Source organism: Protopterus annectens, chromosome 2.part0 (genome assembly GCF_019279795.1).
Source record: "Protopterus annectens isolate FY-2018-M chromosome 2.part0, PAN1.0, whole genome shotgun sequence".
In the NCBI taxonomy this organism is placed as follows: Eukaryota; Metazoa; Chordata; order Ceratodontiformes; family Protopteridae; genus Protopterus; species Protopterus annectens.
This window is the reverse complement of record NC_056728.1, coordinates 67,168,343-67,182,026: the sequence shown is the minus strand read 5'-3', so window position 1 is coordinate 67,182,026 and position 13,684 is coordinate 67,168,343. Positions and strand designations below refer to the sequence as shown.

The window sequence follows — 13,684 nt, the reverse complement described above, 5'->3', positions numbered from 1 at the left end:
AAAGAAAGAAAGAGGTGATGGACAGAGTTACAGTGCTGTGATCCCTTCCACTACCCACCAATAATTTAAAATCGCTCATCTAAAAATTTTAAAGCTGGTGGCCAGCAGGGGTATGGATGCTGACTTCATATCACCAGTACTAAACCAATTAAACATAAGAAAAGGGACATGAGTTACACAGTTCATTGTGTGTGGCCTTGCCCCCAGTAGCAACCAAGAAGTATACACTGTTACACTGGGTTTGGGTCTGCACCATCCACACCCAGGAATAGGCTTCACAGTGTACATTCCACTGAGCAGAGCCTTTGGCATAGCTCCCCAGACCCCTTTCTCACCACTGTATCTCTCTCTGTTTCTTTGCATTTCATTACACACAGTAACTGTAAATTAAATTAAGTGTTGCGCACACACACACGCACTTGCACGTTCCCAGGGATTGCTGCTAATATTCCTCAAAACTACAAACACTACAACCTTCTGTCCTGGCTCAAGGTAGTAAACTGCTACTACTCCAGATTTATTAGACTAAGGACTTCCTAATTACTGTTCACTTTCAGTGATAGTAAGCACAAATGGTAATATACAGAGCTGTCTGGCTAATGAAAGTGTATGCAAGCAACTTGTCACTAGTTAGCCACAAATACCCTCTTAGATAAGGTTTACTATTGAATCTTCGAAGTGACTGCTGTTGATTGGCATGTAGTCAGAAGGCAGTTTTCCAATGGGCAGAACGTCGACTCAAAAAACATCAACTACACTACAGCAAATGAGTAGTGTAGTTCGATTATCTGAGTTTGGCATTGTGAATGGAGATTGCTGTTCAGTGAGGAACAGGGAATTAACCCATTTCCTCAGTGTAGTGTGATCTCGGAGTTGGTATATATAATTTGCAGGGGGTATGAGGGGCTCAGCCCCACACATTGGGAGGATTCAGGGGGCTTGCCCCCACTACAAAATAGTTAAATACACGTACCTTTGACTGTGGAATGTCATGGTACAGTAAGCTGCATAGCATGGGTGATTGACTTTACCTCCTGCTATGTCGGATACATCTAACTACTGGTGTGGATGTATTCAAGTTTTCGACCTGGCCACATTTTTGCCATTCCAGATTCAAGATTTCAGGTTGACCATGTGACTGGTTTCAATAGTAAACACTTAGATAATACATAAACGATGACCAGCATAAGTTTTTAAAAAGTGAAAATATAATTCTTGACTGTATAACTTTATTTTTTGTAAGTAAAAGTTAAATATACTGAATGGCATTGACCTAACTACTTAGTAATATAAAATAATTATTTTGAACAAAAAGATTGAAAGAAAGTAAAACACCTGTCTGTTTTTTTCTTCTAGATATTCTTTTGTAAAATAATTAGTGGACCTTAACTTCAATAGATTAATTTTCTAGCAGATTTAAAATTGCAGAGAACTCGCAAGAAACGAGTCTGTGTTCAGCCATCAGATGGAAAGAAAATGCCGCATAGTTCATAGGTAGGTACTAGGCTATTGGCCCTAGGGTCTATATAAGCCTAGCCAAAAAGGTACCTTGGCTTTGGCCACCCAAGAAAAATGCCATTCAGAGAAACTCGCCATGTGGGGGTATTTGCAGACCCCACCCCCACCCCCCAGGCCCCCTGTTATATATGCCAACTCCGAGAACGTACTACAGTGGGTAAATAGCAAATATCCTGATCCCTACTGTAATGCAGTCTTTCTCGAACCACTCAGTGAGCCGCATGTTCGAGATATGCCGTTCGATGGCTGAACATAGACCCACAAGAAGCAGGCTTCACGTAGCATTCCTTCTTAACTTTCTTTCTTCCCATCTGTTTGGTATATATCACTTTGTATTTTTATTTATTTATTTTATTTTTGTTATACAAAACAGAATTCTTTCTCGGGTGTCTGATTCTTAATAGATTATATAGACCTGTATGCATTTTTTGTCTTACAGAAGTAGAATGTCTAACAAGTCTGCTTTATCCTCCTTTGTTTGTGATCTCCTTAAAAAATCTTCTAATTGCACTTTTGCAACAATTTGGCTTCCTGAGCTTGAAACGTGTCCCAGATCCTGTAATCACAGGCTAGAATAATTACAAATTGCTTCACAACATTTCATATCCAGGATATAATTACTGTGTTTTCCAGCAGAAGACATTTATAATCTTGAGTTACAAACTCATGCTCTCTCTCTCTCTACATACAGATATATTTGTATTTTCTGCCCCTTATGAAGCACATATTTCGCATTTTAAATCACATTTCTTAATTTACCTGCTGTCAGTTTTGCAAGGTTTAGGTGCAGCTCACATATGTGTTTTTTGTGATTCACAAAACAACGGTATATTTTTGTACAATGGGAAAACTGTCTGCTGCTTGAAGGAGGGTTTTTTTCATGTAACCTTTTTTGTATGATGCTGCAACAGTCTAGCATTGCAATTTATTATTGATAGTTTTCCTTGATGAATCCTATGCTTGAGTTTTATCCATTCCAACAGTCGTTATTCAGCAACTTTCTTTGAAAGATCCTTCACTCAAGAATTTTTTCAGTGTCAATACTTGCTGTCATGTCATGTGCCAGCTTCTTATGCACACCTAACTCTACATCAGATCAGTTCTTTTTTTGAAACCCAGACAGTTATAATCAGTTCTGTTTTTGTTTGTAAAATTCATGGGTTTGTAGGCTAGTTATAAGTATATTAACTGTCTGTGTGTCCATTAAATTCTCAGCCAGTACCCACACGACTATAGCATATATTGTCTTGGATAAGAAAATTACACCAATGACTGCCATAAGTGACCCCCTCCCCTTATTCAGCCCTGGCACTTTGATGCTGGTGAGAGAAGATTGTAGCTAATCTTGCAGTCAGAGTAATGTGGGACAGTTGAGAGAGCTTATCATGGGGGTCTAATAGGAAAGGGCCCATCTTGCAGCCCAGGCACCAGTTTATAGTATCATGAGGACTGAAGCTCACAGATATATTAGCCTTCCAGATCATGCAGCTGTTGCGATCATCTTTGACAATCAGGAATACAAGACCACAGCAGTCATCTGCCCTTGTATTCAACAAGGATCCAGGAGATGGACACTTCTAGCGCTTTTCCTTGAGGGTGCTACTCAGGGTGCTGACAATGTTTATTTTTTGGTTTGTCTGTCAGAACTAAAAATTGGACTGCCTAGTCCTGAGTTGGTATGGTTCAGGCTTTTGGGGTGTTCAACATTGTCATTTACCCACTTAGTGCTTCTCCTAGACACAGCATGGTCTGTTTTTCTCATTTGAGGTATGGTCTCTGGTTCATCCTATGCCATGGCTTGCACCTCAACTCCTAGGCATCAAACAAATAATTGTTTGTTAGAAATGTGAGTTGAAGGATGCAGGACTGCAGCCTTCACATACAGATATTTCAAGCAAATTCATTAATGCCCTTCTTGCTTGCCAGTACACAAAAACACTTGTTCCCATAATAGGTGTCCAGGCTGTTCTTAAATATCTAAACTAGTACTTGTTTTAATGTAATTTGATAATCTGTTCTATACATCAGCTTATTTCCGAGAACCAATTAGTACACTTCTCATTCCTGTATAATCTTATACATAGGTTGTCTTATGACTCTCTCTGATTTATGTCCTGCAAATGTTTTATTTGCTTTAATTTAAGTAAACTTAGTCATTGTCCTGTTTATTTATTACTTACTCAACATGGATGTTCCTATCAAAGTCAATTTGCAATACTAACATATATAATATTTGTTCAACTGCAAGTTAATAACAACCAAAGTGCTGCTGTGTTGCTTTTCTTGCTCTGGACTGAATTATTAGCTATTAAATCGCTGTTATTAGTTCTGAACTTTTGATTAACTTGTTTGTTTTATGATGTGTATAATCTGCAGTAATGGATATGCTTTAAACTGACTTTTTTTCCATCTGTATTATTTTTCCTCTCTCTGTCTCAAATCTCCCCTCTGCTCTTACTTCTTTCCCTCTCGGCTCCCTTGCCTTATACTGTTGTTTTCCCTTACTATTCCCTTTTTTCTCTAACCCATTTTGTTTTCTACACTTGCCTTTTTGTAGGGCTAAGAGCCCCACTTGCACCACTACAAATAAACCTTTACTGCAAGACACTCTGAAAGACACCTTCCAACTGAAGTCCTCTGCCTACAAGGTTACCCCTGTGGTATCTTCTGTATGTAATGTGCTAACTCCCTATGTCTTTATCACTTTTTTTTTTACCTCTCTGACACTATTTCAGCTCATCACCTCCCTCTCCCCTCTAGCTCTCTCACCTCAGCCGCAACTTGTTCCAGCCCCCCTCATCTGCCTCTGCTGTCCATTTCACTAACCCTTCGTTCTGCCTCCCTTTGCTGTTTTTTGTACCCCTCCTCATTTAATCTATCCTTCTCCTCTCCCCTTACTTCTGTCCTATTAACAAAACACTCTTAAATCCTTGAGTTTCTCTCCCCCTACACTCTGTCCTCCTTCACCTGTGTTCAACCCCTTCTGTGACTCCCTCTCCCAGTGATGGCCTTCTCCTCTTTAAAAGTCTATTTTGTTATTCTTTCTGTCTCTCTGCCCTCTAACTTAAGGTAATATCCCCTCTGTACCTGGCCATTTTCTCAGCTGATTGTCTCTTTTTGCTCTTGCACACTCGCTGAATCTGGCTCATCATTGTATAGCTCTTCACACCTTAATTGGATAGAACTCCCCAACTTACTATTTCTTAACCAGCTAACTATTGCTCATAGAAACATCTACAAATCTGAATTCTGCCCTGCTCTAGCTGACCTCGTTCAACCTTACACAGGCCTTTACAAATGCAGTCTATGAGCACCTACAAGGATGCATGGATCGTGCCATCCCTAGCAAAACCAAGACTCACTCCCCTAAGAGAAGGAAACCAGTCTGGTGGACCCCTGCCATAAACAGGCTATACAATAGAAGGAGGAAACTAGTTCAGAAAAAAAGCAAGTCCCAAGAAGGAAAGACATCCTGGATCAGTATCAGTAAGAAACTAAGGTCCCTCATAAAATCCTCCAAGGCTAACTTCGAAAGAAAAATAGCCAAGGATTTGAAAGATAACCACAAAGCCTTCTTTAGCTATGTCAAGAATCTAAGTTGCAACTCGCAGATATGCTCTGAGCTAGTGCAAAATAGCACAAAATATACTGAACCCACTGATATTGCCAACATCCTGGCAGATAGATTCAGTGCAAACTTCACCCCCCTCTCACCCCCAAAAGGGCCCTCAACAATACCGGAAAAGTGTAGTGTCCTGGAAATCAGACACACAGGTGAAAACAGCCCTTTCAAAAGCCAGAAGCACAGCGTCAATGGGGCCAGATGGTGTCCCAGGCTGCGTCTTGCACGAAGTACAGAACAAACTAACCCCCCACCCTAAACACACTGTTCAACCTCAACCTCTCCACAGGCTACATGCCCATAGAATGGCGCACAGCAATGGTTATTCCGCTCCACAAAGGAGGGGCTACAACTGACCCTGGTAAGTATTGCCCCATATGCCTGACTAACCTGATCTGCAAGGCTATGGAGTGCATCATCATGGAGCTCATTAACAAAGACATTGGGAACCTCCAAACACTTGACCCGACCCAGTTTGGCTTTGTTAAGGGCAGATCATGCCTACTAAACCTGGTTGACTTCTTCGAAACAGTCACCAAGGCCATAGATGAGGGAAGGTAGTTCACATATAGCCTACCTTGACCTCGGCAAGGCTTTTGACACCATTCCCCACTTGGGAGTTATAGAAAAACTCACCAGCCTGAATATAAACCCCTATGTAATGAGATGGGTTGCCAACTGGCTTACAGACAGAACTCACATGGTAAGAATAGCAGGCTCCAGGTCTGACTCTAAACCAGGCACAAGTGGTGTCCCACAAGACTCGGTCCTAGGACCCCTACTGTTAGGCATTTACTTCTCAGAAGTACAGGCAAACCTAGGAGGACTATGGCTAACCAAGTTCACTGATGACTGCAAACTGGGAGCCATAATTCTTCAAAAGGTCCTTACTGAGATGGATTCCTGGTGTCAAAGTCATGGTCTCAAGCTAAATTCCAAAAAATGTGTAGTCATCCCATTTGGGAAAAACAAAACACCCATGAATTACCACATAGGTGGCAGCCCCCTTAATAAAGAAGAAGTAATAAGAGATCTGGGGACCCAGGTAGATAGTAATCTCTCCTTTGGCAATCATATTGCCAAAGTAGTTAGGAAATCCTTCTATGTAACCCATCTAATTACTTAAGGGTTTGCCCCTCTACTCGTCACTCATCAGACCCATCTTAGAGTACAATGCCTCATTTGTGATGTACCTTCACAAGACACTTCCAGCAGCTGGAAAGACCACAAAAGTACCTCAGAAAGAGGATTACTGGCATCAAACATGTCCTATGCAGCCCGACTGGAAAAACTTCAGCTGTACTCAGTCGCATATCGCTTACTCAGAGGTGATCTCTGCCTGACTTGCAAAGCCATGTCCAACTTAGAATTGATGGACATGCTCCACCTAAAGAAATCCAAGTCACTGCGAGCCACTCGCTCTAGTGAGCTAAACCTCGCCACAACAATAAATAGAACATGCTGGAGGGATAGATTCCTGTCACAGAGACTCCCCATGCTTTGGAACAAAATTCCTAACTACATTAGGCAGAGTCCCTCACTAACACTCTTCAAGAGAAACCTTGATGAGTGGATGGGTAACAGAAAATACACCACTGGGATCACTTCATTGGCTCTTCTTGACAGAGGCTCAGTTAATTAATCAATGGGGCAGCGAAAGCTGACACTCTGGCTAGGCTTATAAATGCCCTTGGGCAGATAGCCTATTACCTACCTATGAACCTATTAAGTCCCTTAGGTCATCCACTAAACTCATGCTGAATGTTACCAAATCTCCTGACTATCATGGGGACTTCTTATACTCTTATAAAATTGCCAAGTCATGGAACTCTCTCCCCCAACATATTCTCTCTACCCCCTGATAAACATACTATCAAACAACTCCTAAAAGAAAATTATGCTAAACACTGGCTATGTTCCTGCATATCTCCAGGCTAGTAAAGGTAAATACTCTCTCTTTTCAGTAATCTTCTCTATCTACGCCTCTTACAGCCTAAACTTGTTTCTATGGTCTTTTATTTGATCGTTCCACAAAAAACAAAACGATGTGATTTTTTTTTTTTTTTTTTTTTTTTTTTTAACTCAAACCCTTTATGATTCCTTATTATATTTTCTCAACTATATTGTATCTGCCTTGTGTTTCATCTGCATTGTATTTTTACTCTGTAAATATTGATCTGATGTTAATCTTCATTCATTCCTTACTGATGAGCTATCGGTTCCATCCTCTGAACTGAGTCAGCGCTGTACCAAACTCGCATCAGCCAAAAAACTCTCAAGCTAAGATAACCCATAGTGCCTCTCTCCCCATTACCCTAGATTTTGTTTGCCGCGTACTTGTGAGAACTTGTCAAGCCATTTGCTCTCAGCTAAGTATTTCTTTCTTGATTAAAACCTTATCTGTTTTATTTATATATATATATATATATATATATATATATATATATATATTTATGGATCTAGGACATTTCACCGAATGCATATTTCACCAAAACCCATATCACTGAGCACATATCACCGAAAGCACAAATCACCGAAAACACAATTCACCGAAACACATGTCACCGAAAATGGTATATGGCCTTGTCCACACTGTAGTGCGACCCTGGAGTTGGTATATATAGTGGGGGGCAGAGCCCTACACATATTTCAAGTATATATCATGTTTAGATAAGAGTAATAGATTTCAGTTGCAAGTATGCATGTATATAGTGTAATACATTTACACCCCCCGTACTATATATATACCAACTCCAGGGTCGCACTACAGTGGGGACAAGGCCATATACCATTTTCGGTGAAATGTGTTTCGGTGAATTGTGCTTTCGGTGAAAAATGCACAGTAATTTAACTATATATATATATATATAGATATATATATATATAGATATATATATATAGATATATATATATATATATATATATATAGATATAGATATATAGATATATATATATATATATATATATATATATATATATATATATGTAGATATAGATATATATATATATATAGATATATATATATAGATATATATAGATAGATATATATATATATATATATATATATATATATATATAGATATATATAGATATAGATAGATATAGATATATAGATAGATATAGATATATATATATATATATATATATATAGATAGATATAGATAGATATAGATAGATATATATAGATATATATAGATATAGATAGATATAGATAGATATATATAGATATATATATATATATATATAGATATAGATATAGATATAGATAGATATAATATAGATATATATATATATATATATATAGATATATAGATATATATATATATATATATATATATATAGATATATATAGATATCTCTAGTGCTTCCCTTTACTTTTCGGTGTTCTTTACCTTACCATCATTGGCAATTCCCACCCTTTACCCAATGTGGTAATTCTTGGGGATACCATTGTTGGTAACTTCCTTTTCTTGTTAATCTTTGATTCTTTTGTGTTAGTGGAAGAACTTTGTTGCTGATTGTGTGTGAATTTAATGTTACTTGTTGTGATAGCGTGTTTACAAAGTTGGTTTATCTTGCCTTTTGTACCTTGTAAATGGCAATTATGTCTGATAAAAAAGGCACTTCAGGTTTTAAGGCCTGCGATCAGCAGGGCCTTAAAATGCCAAATTTGGATTTGCATGGTTCTTGTGTATACTGTTTGGGAGTGGCCCCACCTGTCGACTCAACCACCTTGTAAGATTTGTGCGGCCTTCAGTACCCACACCCTCAGTGAGAGACACGTAACAAGTTAATTTTGAAATGTTTGCTTAAAACTCTTTTTTCGGAGGCTCTTTCTGCATCAGAGGGTTCACCCCCTCCCAGAAAGGAACCCAAGAAAAGGAGCCATTCTGTTCCCTCTTCTCTGAGAAATGCTGAATCTAAAAGCTCAGAGCCTAGACCTAAACTTTCGAAAGTGGTTGCAGTTCCCTCGGCACCAGGGCTCAAAACCCTTTGTTCGGCACCGACTGGTGGAATAGAAATCAGATATGACTTCAGAATTGTCTATTTCTCCCTCGGCACAGACTACTACTTTGGTGCCGACCACGGAACCAAAATCAGCCCGGACTCAAACAGTACTGTACTCTTCTGCACTGTTACCTATGGTACCAGCAGCTGCAGCACCAACTGAGAGTCTCCCTTTGGCACAGACGATAGTTTTTTCAACACCGGTCACCCCCCCCCCCATTGCATTTTCACCTGGTCTATTGACCCACGGTGTCGAAGGGAGACCCCATACCTTGGACCAGATACTCCCTGTCAGTGGACCCCTTTTCAGGACAACAATACAGTCCTTTTCAGGAATGCCCAGACTCTTTGTCAGGGATATCTACAAAATCCTCCAGGAGCCTATCGGAGTTAGATGTGGTCAGACTTGTGGATCACCTGTTGGTGGCTAGCGATTTATCTTCACTACCTAAACTCTCTATCCCACCTGGAACAGAGGAGTTCTCTCCACAGACTCCATCTTACACTCCTCCTTCAGCCTTCACGTTTCCAGTTCTCCTGGTTCTGACATCTTTCCCGGTTCCAGCTGTCTCGGTTCTTCCAGCACCCTTGTCTGTGGCACTGGAGCTCACTGTTTGGACTTCGGCCCCTTCTGAGCTGAGCCATCCTCAGGGTCGTGACTGGGCTGCAGGCACTGAGGGCCCTAGCCCAGTACCACGTTCTATGGCCCTGATGACCGCAATGGCACCGAGTTACCGTGAGGTTCCTCTCCTGGCGGTTGGTTTGTCTGAGCGGGATGTGACCCTGGTTCCGAGGTTGTCGTTCTTGGTTCTGGGCTCCCATCCCTCTTCAGGCAGACCTGCTTTCTAGGTGATGTAAAGGGCATGGGCATCTGCAGGCTCACAGCTGGCCCCTCCAATGTCGGTACAACATATGTCTATACACCCCCTAGACCTCAGTTGTCACAATCTGGCACTCCAGGACACCGGGTACGAGAGCCACAAGAAACCCTCACGCAGGGCGATTCCTCTTCTGGGTCTTCTTCAGAAACCCCTGTTGAAGAGGTTCTGCAGAAGAGAGCTTGCAAGAGGAAGCACAAAGACTCTCTTGAAGAGTCTCTCATGAAAGACACCCGACTATGATGAAGGGGAAAGGTCCCCACGATCTCCACCTGAAGATGTCTCCTTTGGAGACATCCTGGAAATATTAAAACAGCGAGGAGATTGGAAATCCACTAACCCATCTGTGTTCTTGCAGGCTTTCCATGCCCAGCCGTCTACTTCCTGGGTGACCCTGCCTGCCGACGTCCTTGTCCAGCTCATCATGCAGCGTGCATGGAGGAAGCCTGACTCCATTTAGCCTATCTCCCAGAGACTGAACAAAATACTATTTCCTCCTGAGAGTAATCCACATTGGTCAAAGGGTTTACCTGTAGATGCTATGGTGGTGGTGGCAGCAACAAGTAAAGAGCTCGCTGAGGCGAGCCATACTGTTCCTCCCCCCCGACAAGGAGTCCCAGCCATTAGACAGACTGGGAAAGCGGATGTTTGCTTCTTCGACCTTTGCCATTTGGTCATTGAATTATTTGGCACATTTTACTAGGCTCCAGAGGGACCTGACCAGTGAACTTTGTGGAACACTAGCAGGAGCAGTCTTTGACGGGGTTCATAATAAAGTGGCCTCACAGCTTGTAACCCTAGAATCTATTTCCAGCTTGTCCATGAGGTTGATTGCACATGCAACCAAAGAGACAGCTAGATCGGCAGGTGTAGGTGTTATGAGATGGTACACCTGGATGCGCCTCTGCGATTTTGCGGACCCTTTCAAGTCCTCCTTTCTCGATGCTCCAGTCTACCCTTCCTCTCTTTTCGGAAGACACGCTGACCAGGTGTGAGCAAGACGGTAAGACCCTGTCTGCCGTAGGTGTCCGTTTTTCCAATCCTCAACGATACTTTTTTAGGAATCAGAGGAGTGGTAAATTCTGGCACAAAAAGTCCCAGGGTCCACACACGTGGCGAGTCGACCCCCCCCCCCCCCCCCCGCAACAGAGGGGTTAACTCTTCAGGAAGATGCCTCTTTTGGGCAGAGAGGTTCCACGCAGCAGTCAGGGAACCAGAGATTCTTTCTTGAGCCAGCCCTACCAGCACTCTTGAGGAGTGGCCCAATTGCTTTCCTCTGGAAGCAGTTGGGGGTCGTTTCTCTCTGCACCAACACGCCTGGCAACAAATCACGACAGACTCTTGGGTGCAGCAGATCATTACCAGAGGTTATCACATCCCCTTCAGTCTCTGCCTGACAACCCCAAAACATATTCCCGACATTCCACCCAGTCAAAGGGAATTCATAGCTCAAGAGATCCTAAAGCTGCTAAAGAAAAGAGTCATCCAAGCAGTCCCACCAGGCCAGATAGGATCCGGATTCTACTCAAGACTCTCTTTGGTGCCAAAGAAAACAGGGGACTGGAGACCCATTTTGGGCCTCAGTATTTTCAACAAATTCCTCAAGCACACACAATTCCGGATGGTCACTGTTCAGTCTATTCCTCCATTCTTGGAAAAAGACAATTGGATGTGCTCTATAGATCTTCAGGATGCCTATTATGACATAAAAATGGACAGGCGATCCAGAAGATTCCTCCGCTTTTGGCTGGAGCCAATCATTACCAGTTTCGAGCACTGCCCTTTGGCCTCTCTACAGCACCCAAAGTGTTCACCAAATGCATAGCAGTGGTAGCAGCTCACCTAAGACTGCAAGGATTCCAGGTGTTTTCATATCTGGACGATTGGCTCCTCACCGCCCCCACCAAGTGTCTTCTGTTAGCGACATGACAATACACATTACTCCAAGCAAAGAACCAGGGAATTTCCATAAACAAAGAAAAGTCTCAGCTAGCCCCTGCCCAGTCCCTGGAATTCATAGGGGCAATGCTAAGTACATTATCCTGCAGAGTATCACTACCCTTTCACAGGTTAGAAAGAATATTTCTTCAAGTCCAAGTGGTACTCCCCAGTGCCCGCATGGGCATTCCTACTCTTGGGGTCCATGACCTCAATGATACCAATTGCCCAACTGGCAAGCCTACACATGAGGATACTTCAGTGGCTTCTCTTAACTCAGTGGTCAATGCTAACTCACCCATTATCTTCCAGATTCACATAAATCACTGCAGGATGGACTCACTTCGGTGAACGCAGCCAGGCATGACCCTATGGAGTCGTCCTTTCTTGACCCCGCAGCCCAAGGCCATAGTGACCACGGACGGTTCCCTGACCGGGTGGGGGGGCCATTTTCAGGGACAGACAGTCCAAGGCACTTGTCACCTGCAGAGGCCAACCTGCATATCAATGTCCTGGAACTGAGAGCGGTGCTCTTAGCGTTGCAATCATTCCATCCGGCCCCTCCATCAGGGACTATTGCAATTCAGACCGACAACATGTCAGTAGCCTGGTATATCAGCAAACAAGGGTGAACTAAATCCTATCTGCTGTGTCAGGAAGCCATGAGAATTTGGCAATGGGCGATAACTTCCAATCTCTTTCTGATAGCAATGCACATTCCCAGGGATTGAAGTGTGATTGCAGACTAGCTGAGCAGGTGTGTTTTCCTTCCTCACGAGTGGTCCCTCAATCCTTCAGTAACATCGAAGATATTCGATTGTTGGGGTCAGCCTTGCTGTGACTTGTTCACCTCACCCATAAACCACAAATGTCGCAGCTACTTTGCCCTAATTCTCCCGCAGGGGGAACCCCCGAGGGACGGTCTCACACACAATTGGCCCATGGGACTGCTTTACACCTTCCCCCTAGTCCGCTGATACCACACTTCTTAAAGAAAGCCCTTTGGTTGAGAAGCAGAGGGATCCTCATTGCTCCCTTCTGGCCCCGTCAAGTTTGGTTTCCCTTCATTTGGCCTCATCTAGTATGCAAACCATGGATTCTGGTTCCATCTCCTGAATTGCTATCACACAAGGGTTACTTCATCCAAACATTCACAGTCTCAAGCTCACAGCTTGGTTTTTCCACTTCCAATAATTGCCAGACAGAAGAGTCTCTCCTCTCCTGTACGTGACATTCTTCTGGCTTCACACAAACCATCCACCTGGAAATTGTATTGTGAAAAGTGTAAACAGTACTGTTTCTTGGCTAGCGACAGCAATGTAGATCCTTGTTCAGCCTCTGTCCCAGATGTACTTCTTTATCTGTCATACCTTCTGCAATCAGGAGCTGCAGCCTCTATGATTCAAGTTCACTTAGCTGCTATTTCTAATTTTCATGATGGCTTTGGGAGTTCATCCGTGATTTCTCACTGCCTCTGTGAAACATTTCTGAAAGGGGTTTCTCATATTAGGCCTTCTATTAGAGAACCCATTGAACCCTGGAATCTCTCACTAGTACTACAGGCTCTGACTAGACCACCCTTTGAACCTGCAGCCACTTGTGATATTAAATTTCTATCTTGGAAAACTGTCTTTTTAGCAACCATTACATCAGCAAGGAGAATATCTGAACTTCAAGCATAATGCATCAAAAGGCCTTACATATTTTTCACAAAGATAGA

The 13,684-nt window shown here is 42.4% G+C and overlaps 1 protein-coding gene across 1 annotated transcript in view; it reads left to right on the top strand.

The window, feature by feature from the left end:
- LOC122792701 (germinal-center associated nuclear protein-like) overlaps positions 1–13,684 on the top strand; it is a 1,487,771-nt gene that overhangs the window by 1,005,445 nt on the left and 468,642 nt on the right. The window lies entirely within an intron of this gene.